We start from the raw sequence: 12,856 nt of genomic DNA on the forward strand, positions 1-12,856 counted from the left end.
TTATTGTCAAGGTACATTTTTCTTACTACAATGGTATACCCTACAAAATATATGTTGGCATAAACATGGATTCTTTCAGTGCAAAAAAATTCTACTGAAGACGTATTGTACATTTAAAGGGCGGCAGTCGTCGCGCCGCGTCCTGTTCGATATGGGACTCATAGCGACATATACAACGCGTGTACAACACAACGTTCATTGACGCAATGACCACCGCGCTTTAAACACATTTTCCACTTTGCACAGAATGTGTAAATATTCTCCAAAATTTTACTCAACATTTATGTAATATGAATACATTTATTTCAGCAAATGAATCACTGTTAAATTTCAAACATTTGATGGAATATATCTTTTGCGTTCATGGCAGTAAATCGGTGAATGATTGAAAAAAACACGAAAAATAGGCATTACAATGTGTTTTTATAGCCATCTACTTTGGATTTGAATGTAGCACAATATGTTTTATATTTATTAAAGTTCATAACACAAATTCACACCTTCATGAAATATGATGGTTATTTCAAAGAAGTAGAGGATTGTTTCTTTTAATTCTTTTATTCTACCATGGTAACTAAAATGAAGAATTTCAGCTTTGTTTTTGAGTGAGCACCATAGCAAGACACAATTATTGCATTCTATAAAGGCAAATGTGTGACTGAGTAATAAAGTCTTCCTGGGAGGGGGAGGGGGAGGGGGAGGGGGGGTCACACTCGGTGCATCCACACTTCTAAGTCTACCACTGAATTCCATCATTAATTGTATCATGGCTTTACTGATTCTGACAGTTTAATAATTTCCATCCAAAGTGTCAAAATGAATCAATGACAATGCAATTCATAGATGTTTGCACATACGTGCTAAGAAATCAACGTGCAATAAGCGTGAAATTGAACCAATTATGTGATCATTACAGTGGAATGAAAACACACTTAAAGTACTATATATAGCATCTTTTACATTCATGAAAACAGGATGATAAGCATTATTCACATTTTTATTTAAAATCATTTAATATCCACTAACATTGGAATCAACAATTCATTATTTTTTACCAAAAATGGATATTTTAAAAGATATTTTGATGCTGTTGGAAGTTTTGAAGATATGTTCTGAGGACCATTAGGTACATGTATTTTGTGAAATCTCAATAAATTTTACGAGAAATAAAATTACTTTTATCTTTGTACCTTAATATTAATAAGACAATTAATGTACAGAAAAAGTGATAGTGAGTTTAAAAATTTGACGAAAATTTTTAGTGATATTTGATCAAAGTTGTCAATAAATTTAACATACCAATGTTACCTTTTGCAAAATAAATATATTTTATTGAATGTTTGACCATATATTTAAACCAGAAGGGTTGTCACCTGCACGCGCGGGAATTGAGTCCCAAGCGACGATAACAACACACGCTAAAAATGCAAAGGCTCATGGGTAGACACTTGGTGTAAACAATGACACGCTATGGCCATCTGACGCATGCGCAGGTGGCGACTCCCTCGCTTTAAAAAAAATTTGATCAAGATCTGTAATCAATAAGAAGTTGCGTCCATTTGGTTCACAAGAAGTAAATAAATTACAGAAAAATACATAAAAAGGTGCAAATTTTATCATATATGCAAGCTTATACTTATCAAAATTGACAAAATAAATTAAAGATCATGCAAACACTTATTTTCACACTACACAGTTCATAAATCAGATTTTTATCTTGATATTCAGATTCAACAATTTTCAGAATTATTGCATAAAATTTGGTCAGAAAATTATACAAGTGATGTTTCAAATACAGTCTATGACATTCAATGAGTAACAATAAAACATTTTTTATTGGCCTATAGAAAGGAATTACTACCAATAAATAATGCATTACTTAGTACATTATACAGGAAACACTAAGTTTCCTATTTTAAACCATTTACATACAGTTATATAGCACAGGAATCTGTTTTACGGTTAGTACAGTTGATGACAGCTGCACAGTGCACGGTGAGTTGGATATTACACTAATCACACTCTAATGGTTTTGATGCATGATAAATTAACTTATTGCTAGACTAATAGCAAACTCCCTTTTTTCAGTGAATTATATAACTCAATCTTGACAAATGTTCAGGTAATCATCTATTTAAACACATGAAAAGCAGACAAAGAGATAAAGGGCGTGAAACTTTCCTATAACTATCAGTAGGCACAACACTAGAACAGAAACGGAACAAAGATTGATCAAAAATCCCAGACAGACCAAGGTATGCAGTACATATACACTGCAAATATGCTAGAACATTCAAAGAAACAATCTGAGACAGAAAATGTCCATTATATTCACTTGACTTATTTCTAGATAAAAATAAAGAGTTCTTCAAGTGAAAATTCTAGTAATCAGTAAGATCTTCACTGCCATATGAACAAAAAACTTCTTGAAAATGAATGAAGAAGAACAATTTTGATTAATTACGACAAGCTTTGCAGGAATAGAAACTGCACAATTCATACATACAAGTATGAACTTAAGAGATGAAACATAGCAACTCCATCAAAATAGTCTGCAGGTAGTTTTAATGCAATGGCATATTTAGTAGCTTAGTAGTTTTATTGTTATACTAATTTTCATGTTTTTTTTTTCTTCCATTCTTAGTTACATTTATTCAATGTTTTATTTGTGATTTTAGTGTAGTGAACTGTATTTCAGTTTTGCTTTGTCCTAAACAATAACACTAGCTTATGTTTTTTCCTCGTTCTATAATTATATGTATTTAATGTGCTATTTGTGATATTAGTTGTGTGAAGTATTATTTCTGTTCTTGTTTTACAATCATAAAATTACTCCCTGTAGTAGATTTTCGTGTTGAATAAAATTATTATTATTATTATTATTATTATTATTATTATCATATGTCACTTGAGTTGTATCATCTACTTTTATGTCAATGTTTTGTATATTCAATGACTCATAGCAATGTAGTTACATATGCCTTACCTTAAATAAAATACCAACTCAAGAGTCATTATTCTGTCAATTCATTAATACATGGAGGCAACTATATACATGCAGTTAAAAGTCAAAATAGGCAACCAATACACAGCCTTGAATTGTGGGTAACAAGAGACAAACACCTGAACAACAAAAAGTAAAGGTGCTCTTAAACTTTTCAAAGTATTTCAATTGTTTTTTACGGGCATGGTTTTATTCTGTTGCAACTTGTTACAGTTCCTGGCATTGTTGACACACAACATTGTAGAATGTGACGTGAACCAAGAGCTTTTTTGCACACAGGTAACAGCTGAATATATGATCCTGTTACGCTATGACTCTTAACGCTTTACAGACTACATAGAAAGTCGAGCATAACCGACTAATACCCTGATTTCAGAGCGTAGAATAAAAAACGATCTAGTTACAGTCAGATTATTAAGTAGTGTCCTAAATACACATTAATGTTCTCATTAAATCGCTTCTATTGGAGTCTGTAGATCGATCAAGCTATAAACAAAAACAAATCACTCGTTTCCATAGAAAACACAAATTTGGGTAATTAAACCAATCACTGACCTATTGTCAAGTATTACATAAAATCATTCAATACATTATCAGACCATTTCGAAGACCAATCAATGAGAAAAGAATGTACGTTAAGTGTTAACTGCTTAATAGACAATTCACAAACGCCTTGGATAACCATATTGAATTTGAAATCACTGTCAGCCAGTCAATCTAAGTTTGATTTCTTGTAAGCCATAATGTTAAAGATGACCGAAAAGATCACAACGTGGCCAGCAGGATACTTAGTTATATGCATGTCTATCTAACGATTACAGTTCTGAGACAGTGTTCCTTAAAACTCATGAACTGGATATTAAAATAACAAAGAACAATCATTCAACAAATTAATTAACGCATTTCAGCATGCATGGCAAATCAAAACCCATCCCCCAAATAAAGACTAAATTAATTGTAATTGGAAGTTCCAACTCCTCACTCGTAGGCTAACGAAAATATGATTGCATGGGCCCGTCAACATTTTTGAAGACCAATCAATGATTTCAATGACATTAAGGGGGGAGGGGGTCAATACATGTGTTTTAAAGATCCAACAAAGAATACACAATTTTAATGATAAGTCAACCATTGTGTCCCACATTAAGCCTCTAAAGCAATGAACAACACTGAACTCGGCATTCCTGTCAGCATGAGAAATGAAATCTCACTTGTACTCTCCTTTTTTTACAATGTTGGAGACGGCGTATTGTGTACATAAAAACATTCCAATTATCATTCACTGTTCAGGGGAACGCAAAGCAGTGTACAGACGAAGATATTTATAAAACCAGACTAAGGTCACATAGAGTTTGTATTTTAATTTCTTTTTCTGAACCCCATGTTTTGTTATTGTTACCAGTGAATTGTCCCAGCGACCAACTATGAATGGGATCCAATGACAGTGCAGTCAGGTATTAACAAATAAATTAAAGGTGTGAAAATGAAAATACCGCTACCTGTTAGTTTCTCTTGATCAATCAATTTAATGAAATCAACCCAATCTGAGGACAAATATGAATTTACCGGTATATAGCATACCGTTAATAGTATTACCGGTAGTTCAGATTCACATAGAAAATACCACAAAATATAAATTGAGTTCTGAACTTTTTCAGCAATGAAGTCATTTGAGTCATTTATTTGAGGAGAATAATATGTTTTGAGAACTCTGACCTTATGAGGTATAAGTTGTCTAGTTTCACCATTCAACCATTCAGTCAATTATTTGGGATGGGCTTCAGTTAGTCAAATTACCACAATAGAGAGACGTACACTGCATGGTGACAATACAAGTTGTTTATAAAACCTCAGATAACTGGTCTTCAAAAAAAACCCCAAACTGTAGTCATTAAGAGCAGACATTTAATTTTCATTTAATTTTTTTTTTAAATTGCAGATAAATTAACCACGATTTTGGACTAAAAAATGAGACATTCCAATATAAACTCCAAAAATAACACATTTATTTTTATTTGTTGATGAAAATCTGGATTATTAATTGATACAAACTGTACTAGTGACTACAACTTCCCTCAAACCTTTGAGCGCCAAAATCAACCTTTGTCACTCTTCACAAAATTAAACTTATAATTTTCTTCAGATTTATTTCAGAATTTTGATCATAACCATGGGCCAATAGAAAATGATGTCAATTTGTTTTAAAATTATCCAAAATCATTTCGAAAAATACATGACAACTCGTCAAAATGTTGCACCATAATTTTGCTGCAACATACATGGCTTTCAAAGTGTTAAGCAATTGACCTCAAGAGTACAGTATTACAATGAATACCATGCATTTATTATGTAGGCATGGATACAATAAACTAATCCTTATAAGCAAGACCAAATGAAGCATTTGATTTTATAGGCTTCTGGCAAAACTGACCACATCTGATTTTTTGGAATCATTCCCAACTTAATTGTTCGCTAAAATTCTTGAGAACTGCTTGAGGGGAATATCTGAGAGTAAGAAAACGTCAAGTCACTTGAAAAGTCATTTGAAAAGTCACTTAAGAAACCCTGCGTCTAGTACAAGTGATACACTGATTAAATTTGGATGATTTCAAAATTTAGAAGACTGCATTATTGAATATTGTTAACCAAGATTTGACTTTCAATAGTGTTGAACTAACAAAAGCTACTAACAAACATAAAGATGTCTAATATTAAAGTAATGAAGTAAAAGTGTTCTTAAGTTTTAAAAAGCTTCTATTTCTTCAGATACCAGCTTATATGTAATTCACAACAACCTGGCCAGTACAATACATCTTCACTAAAGTAGCCTACATGTATATGTACAGTTTGGGGTACCGGTATTATCATTCTGTACTACTCTACCTAAAACCAACTTTAAGTTAAGAAGATCACAGTCAAGATCAATCACAGTTGTCATGTCAACAATTAAACTCAATTTTATTTTCATTGGAACATTATTCTGTATTAGTTTAATGGAATAATCCATAAGTGATTGACATTGGTCAAAAATTAGGGATGGACCAACTGAAACAATGGGGAAGATTAAGTGTGGGCTTATTTTAATCAAATTAGTCTAATTAGACAAAATGTGACGATGTAATTTGACAATTATGAAACATTATAAAATTCTAATTCAAAACCTATATTTATTTTATTGTACAGACTTACAGACTGAACAAACACCTGTTGTGTCAAGTAAAAAAACTTACATAAGATATCGACTAACGATGTATTGTTCTTAGAGTAACAAGTAACAGTTATTTAAAACCTCAAACTTCGCTAAATACACATTGTTTACAAAAATCAATGGTTTATTGACCCATATAACAAATAACCTTTGAGCTATGTCTTACTCGGAAATCATCATAAGACGAACATGCTCTACAGTTTTTTAAAAGTTGAGACATGCTTTACCGTAAGCTGGAGCTGAGGGCATGTTACTTGAAATGTACAGGAAATTGATAATTTTCAAATTGAAATCATATCACTTATCATACAGATTCGTGTGTAAACCAGTAGGTGTAATTTGGAGGGACAGATCAAGGTAGGAATCTACAATGTACCTGTATGGTAAGCTTTTTAGAATAAATCAATGAAGATAACGATAAACAAAAGAAGATATGACTGTAAAACGGTTTAATTATTCACTGGGTTTTAATTCAGCTTATTTCGCTGACTGGAAAATCCGCTAAATTAAAACCCAGTGAATATGTGCAATTTAGCATAGAACACATTATCTAAATGATAAAACCAATAATAATAATAATAATAACTTTATTACGCCGTATTGTGAAAGTACATCTCAATTTTAGCTAATTGTAATAAAAGTATAACAAAAAGAAGTAACTAAATCACATAAAAAAGACACAACTACTACTAGGTACAGTACTAATACATGTTAGTGCTTAATTAAAAGAAGAAAATTGTCATTGTGCTTGGAAGTTAGCATGTAGAGTATAAGATGATTTAAGATAGGTAATAACATGTTTAATGAGTTTTATTTCTGATGTATTCATGATATACTTAAATTTGTCAATATTACTGGCAGACTGGAAATCTGGGAATTGTTCAGTGAAGACCATATATAGTTTCTCACGATCTGTATTATAGAGTTTACAGGATGTAATGAAATGTATTTCATCTTCAAGTATGTTACACATCCTGCAAACTCTGGTGTTTTTGGTCTCTTGTAACGTCCTAGCTCTATTTCTAATCTGTGGTTGCTAAGTCTCAGTTTAGACATACATGTAAGCTTAATTTCCTCTCTCTTATTCAACAGGTATAAATAAGGTGATGTGCTAATGTCATCTTTTAATAAAGAATATGTTCTCATTTATGAATCTGGTCTTTTGATGTCCTGAAGCCATGAATTTACATAATTTACATCAATTTACATTTACATAATTTACATCATGAATTTATATCAAGTCAGACTATGTCTGGTACTACTTAAGTGCCAGCAGAGAGTCAGGTTATGTCTGGTACTACTTAAGTGCCGGCAAAGAATCAGGCTATGTCTGGTACTACTTAAATTCCAGCAAAGAGTCCAGCTATGTCTGGTAATACTTAAGAGCCGGCAAAGAATCAGACTATGTCTGGTACTACTTAAGTGCCAGCAAAGAGTCAGGTTATGTCTGGTACTACTTAAGTGCCAGCAAAGAATCAGACTATGTCTGGTACTACTTAAGTGCTGGCAAATAATCAGACTATGTCTGGTACTACTAGAGTGCCAGCAAAGAGTCAGGTTATGTCTGGTACTACTTGAGTGCCAGCAAAGAGTCAGGTTAGAGTCAGGTTATGTCTGGTACTACTTAAGTGCCTACAAAGAGTCAGGTTATGTCTGGTACTACTTAAGAGCCGGCAAAGAATCAGGCTATGTCTGGTACTACTTAAATTCCAGCAAAGAGTCCAGCTATGTCTGGTAATACTTAAGAGCCGGCAAAGAATCAGGCTACGTCAGGTACTTATACTTACAAGTGTAAGCAACATTTCTTGTATGACATTTGAGTTAAAGAATTCACTAGAATTCATGGTGTAAGTGGGCCTACTTCTAATCTGTGCATCAATGACAAGCACACATTGTACCACTATTTTCATATTACCGGTACCTGTTTTTTTTACATGTTTCTATTTACTTTCAAACTACTAACTGAGAAGAATTAAATACAATGTAATACAATGACCATGTGGTCTGAACAATAACATGAAATGAGTGACAAAAGTTTATTTAATTTAACTTATTGTGTTTGATGAGTGGTAACAAATTTAGACAAGATTTGTACTTTGAGCTTTTCAAATACTACTCTATAGGGTTGCCCCACCTACATTAAATACTACATTTTTGGCACCAGTATGTCTCAATAGTTCATGACTGGTTACTCAAACAGTACAATGTGGGTTTGGGTGCATTGTTGCGTAACCATGACATAATAAACAAAAAACAACAATACTAAGTCGTACTTTAATAAGAAGTGTGAGACCCAGAAAAAAAATGAAAAAAATGTTCTTGTCAATTTGTTTTTTAAAATCAAAATATGCAAGTTTTTATTTTCATTTTACAATTGTCTTTAAATTTTTTATTTTGATTTGTTGAAAGTTAGATTTTTTCTATTTTTTTTCTAAAATTCTGACAAAAAGAATGGTGACACGCATAATGACCTACAAAATATTATAATGTTATTTACCTGACCTCAGGTTTAAATCTTCTCAGTCACCATGACAATCTATTTGATATGGAACCCATGTGACAAATTTAAAAATTGATGTTTTTATAGTTCACATACTAGGTTTCAATTCTGGAAAAAAGTAGATATCAAGCTAGGCTTTGTTTCACAATGACTTCAATTTTTCTCCAAAATGGCCATTATTTTGTGAGAAAAATGGTAAAACAGTGAACAATAAATAGCCTGGTTGTAACCCAAATTGTTATTAAACAAATTTCAAAACTTTTAGATTGAAAGTCATAAATTTAGATAATAAAAATTGAAATTTCAAAATGTCTGAATTTTCATAATGAAAGTCCAAAATAGAAGCATAATCATTGTTTTTAGCATTGTTTAAAAAGTATATTTTTTTAGCAATTCCTTCAGCCCCAAGTTTTAAAAAATGTTATGGCTTTGAAAAAATTATTAAACTATACCTAAGTCAGATAGAGTTAGTGGTTGTCATGGAAATAACAAAAAACCTTTGAACACATTGTCACGGTCAGATTGTTAGTACGGTTGGATTCCAACAAATATAGGCCACGCGATTAACTACTTGTATGTGACAACATGTCGGTTTGAATAGGGTTAACAAAAGGTTTAGAGGTTGAAACATCTGTGCTAACACATAAATACAACAGCACCTCAACAAAAAATAAAACACTATTAACTTTTACACAATATTGACTTTCCCAAATGCACTATAAGTTTTTAAGGTTCAAGTAGAAGAGGACTTTCAAAAAGAAATGATACTGCAAGTCACGTACAAATTTGTTTGAAAAACTTTACAATTTTTTTTTTTTTACCAGTCACAGAAATATTTTAAAATAAATAATGTGCACATATTTAATATAAAAATTGGTGATAATTATTTCATTACTAATTAGTATACATGTACTCAAGAAGGAAATTATATTTTCATTACAATTTAATATTTGTTAATTAAATTTATCATCATGAAATGTAACATGTAAAAAAAATTAATTAAATAACACAATTTTTACTTTCAAGTAATGAACGTCTTAAAAAAATATTGAACTAAAACTATAGCGGTGATTGTAAGATGTAGACAGATAACACACACAGATAAAACATGGATTCATAGTATATTTCCAATCTGATTAAAGATAACATTATTTTAACAGAACTATTGTGGTAACAGTTAAATTTTTTAAAGTAAACTACAATTATTTTTCAAGCACAACACAAGTTTATTTAACTATGATTATTATTATATCATTGAAGTAAATTTTAAAATATTATATATAAATACAGCAAAAATGTACACGTTTTTATAAGTCTGTAAGTTTTATAGCAATGTTTCACATGTGTGGGCCATTGGAATGTTTGCTAAATACAACAATTATTTCCAATAAATTCTAAATAAATGTTTTGAAAAGAACACGGAAGTTATTATCTTTGAGGCCTATTGGTTGACCCAATTATGCGTCACGATTGTTTACCGTGTCCATGGCAAAAAATTTAAAAATTATGTTAAAAGTCCATCGCGATACAATTGTCACGATTAGTAGCAAATACACACATGTACATTTATTTTTAGGTTAATCACGTACAAAGTATGGATCGCTTGATTCCATGTTACCGCAAGTACAATACCCCGTATATTATTAGTACCGACTGTTTTGACGTCGCGATGGAATGTGTATTTCTGAAACAACGAAGTTCACTCCATGTCGCTTATTTCTTATATTCGTGGCTAGTGTATCGTTACTCAAATACACAGTGCCTATTTTACAGTCAAGAAATTACTCGATCTGTACAGACACAACAAATAGGACTACGCGTCCATCTGACCTGTGTCTGAAACCACAGGCGCCTGAAACCACTGGGAGTGGGATAAAACTTTTAAAATCGATTTTATAATTCCGGACAATAAATTTAAGTTTTTGCCTGTATGGCGATACCATTTGGTCGCATACAAATTAAAATATATATAATCTACATATTGTACACCTACCTGACGAAAGTTGGGGTCACACACGTTAGTTCGTCTTCGGGAAGCAATCGCCACTCGTCAAATTAAAACAACGTGCAGTGGTCTCCGAAGTTCGAGCCTGTCAAGGAGTTCTGGGTGGCTCGACGGCACGCAGTTGGCTTCACTGCACTGATTGGCAACTACAGCAGTTTCAAACGTTTTGTGGGCGTAGTAACTCAAACATCAAATGGCGTGTTGGTGAAATATGGTAAATTTCTCGCTCGATCCAACGTATAAAGTTTTCTTGCATTTGGTGGTGTATCACTATTTCAGTGAACAGGCAACATTTACATGACCGTGTTGTCATGTCACACAGGTCGATCATTATGCATGTAAATTTATTAGGTTGTTTGTGGGACGATACTATTCCACGACCCAGTGATCGAGGTGAATTTCAAAATTATGTATACAATTTACGTGATATGAATAAAATATAATGTAATTAATTTTCGTAAATGGATTTAGCTTATTTTCTTTTTTCTTTTCGTGAAATATACCATAATCATAGAAATGTTTGTCCCTCTTAAACTATATTTTACTACCCTCTGAACAAATGGAATTGTCGCGCTGAGATTTTCTTTTTTGAACAGCGTCCTCGTAGTTGTATGTTGTTACCCTATAATCAATCGATAAATCGATAATTGTATTTATACTCAGCAATAAAACACAAAGGTAGCTTTCAACAAGTTGATAAGTCAACTTAACCGTGTCCATGTTTTTTTTAGGGTTCTTAAATGTATTTAGCTTTGGAAATGAATGAGGTCCAAAGTTGTAGTAATAATAGTTTCTGATGTTTCCTCCGATTAATTAGAAATCTATGCGTATGACATTTATTTTTATTCTCTTATTATCATTATTTATTTTGATTCTGGTGTTTATTTCAAAGTTGGTAAATCATTTTTCAGTGATTTGTTTAATACGGAATTTGTATCTCAAATATTTACCTCCTTCCATATGCTTTCCATGCTAATATAATCCAGATATTGTTTTGTGGATTGTGAGCTTGGATTGTTTCAATTCTCAGCCAATATTTTAAATTATTGAGACTATTAGTGGGTGTCTCTCTAATTCAAGAAGACTTGCAATTATTGTTGTTCGCCTTCAGCATGACATGACATGACATGACATGACATGAGGGTCATGGAATATTTGTTTTATTGTTCACAATATAACCTACCCAGACTTCACAGCAGTATGAAAGAATTTGTTTTATCATTGAGTCGAACATTTTAAAGTGAATTTTTATTGAAATATTTATTTCCTAATGGATTAGTTGTTTGATTTTAAGGCACGCTTTTAAAACCCTGAAAACAGGTCTTATTGTGAGATGTGAATTTTTTAAATTCAATTCAATTTCATACTTTAAATATTTATTTGATGGAATTAATGGATTTAGATTTTGTAATGTTTATATTTAACTCCACAGTATTTTTTCAATTGTAAGACTCCTTTCATGGAATACAATACAAATTAAGTTTCTTTTCAAAGTTGCTTAGTTTGTATTTTTCCTGTATTTTTTTTCAAATTTGTTTGTGTAGACTCTGTTTTTCAACTTGAACTTACACCACCCCTTAAGGTATTGATTATAAAAATAGAATAGAATAGAATAGAATAGAATAGAATAGAATAGAATAGAATAGAATATGTGAGTGACATAGCATTCGTTTTGCTGCCCTCAACGGTAAATACGCTAATACCTTTCGGTCATCGTGGCACCTGGGCAGTGGAACAGAGGCGAGGGAATCGAACCCTAGGAATAGAATTTGCGTTTGAAACTGTATGAAACAGAGTTGAATTGTATAACAAATCCATGACAATATATAATAGACATACGCATTTCTGATGCAAACTGACACAACAATCATTTTAATACTAATAATATTAAAGGGTGGTAGTTGTTGCGCCACGCATGCGCGAGATATATGGGTCTTATATAAACAAAGATGGCGACTTTGATTGTTGTGCAGATCAACGAGTACAAACTGAGACCTTACCAAGCTTTAATTAGGATTTTTTAGGTGATTGGAAGGTATTGAAGGTGTCAGTGGCAGTAATTAGTGCAAGTCGCGCCCAGGTCAAACTTCATACCACGGGGAGTTGGACAAACTTATGTATTTTAATAAATTATTAAAT

The 12,856-nt window shown here is 32.0% G+C and overlaps 1 protein-coding gene across 1 annotated transcript in view; it reads right to left on the bottom strand.

Annotated features, from left to right (window-relative positions):
- LOC100376789 (uncharacterized) overlaps positions 1-10,996 on the bottom strand; it is a 49,915-nt gene extending 38,919 nt beyond the window's left edge. The window contains exon 1 of the mRNA XM_002739110.4: positions 10,706-10,996. The gene's annotated coding sequence lies outside the window, so the exon portion shown is untranslated. The remainder of the gene's footprint in view (positions 1-10,705) is intronic.
- Between the last annotated feature and the right edge of the window lie 1,860 nt (positions 10,997-12,856).

The sequence above is a fragment of the Saccoglossus kowalevskii genome, chromosome 9 (genome assembly GCF_978046115.1).
Source record: "Saccoglossus kowalevskii chromosome 9, keSacKowa6.1, whole genome shotgun sequence".
Lineage (NCBI taxonomy): Eukaryota > Metazoa > Hemichordata > Enteropneusta > Harrimaniidae > Saccoglossus > Saccoglossus kowalevskii.